This window comes from Vombatus ursinus, unplaced genomic scaffold, assembly GCF_900497805.2.
Source record: "Vombatus ursinus unplaced genomic scaffold, bare-nosed wombat genome assembly UNPS02014813.1, whole genome shotgun sequence".
NCBI classification, from domain to species: Eukaryota; Metazoa; Chordata; class Mammalia; order Diprotodontia; family Vombatidae; genus Vombatus; species Vombatus ursinus.
The window spans coordinates 27,908,152-27,908,511 of NW_020954591.1; positions in this window are offsets into that span (position 1 = coordinate 27,908,152).

Below are 360 nucleotides of genomic sequence, written 5' to 3' on the forward strand. Positions count from 1 at the left end.
GTGATAAAGCCAAAGCAGTGGGAAAACATTGCTCTGCCCCCTTAGCTTGGCTTGTGCCCGCTGGCATCCCTGCATACATCAAATCAGTGGAAAACAACTTTCTTCTTCATTATCTGTAAGATCATCTAACTTGGCTGAGTCTTGGGAGCTTAGACTGAGAAGGATATGAAAGGACATGAACGCATTTCAAAGTTATTAGGTAGAGGATGTATTGCACAGGGAAGTGGGAGGCTATGGAATCTTTTTTGGTGAAGTTTCAAACCATTCACTGGAACCACTTGCTGGATTTTTGAGCTGGCTGGGATTGTTTTTAGATGAAATTATGCCTGAAGTCAAAGAGGCTAGATGAGATAACTTCAG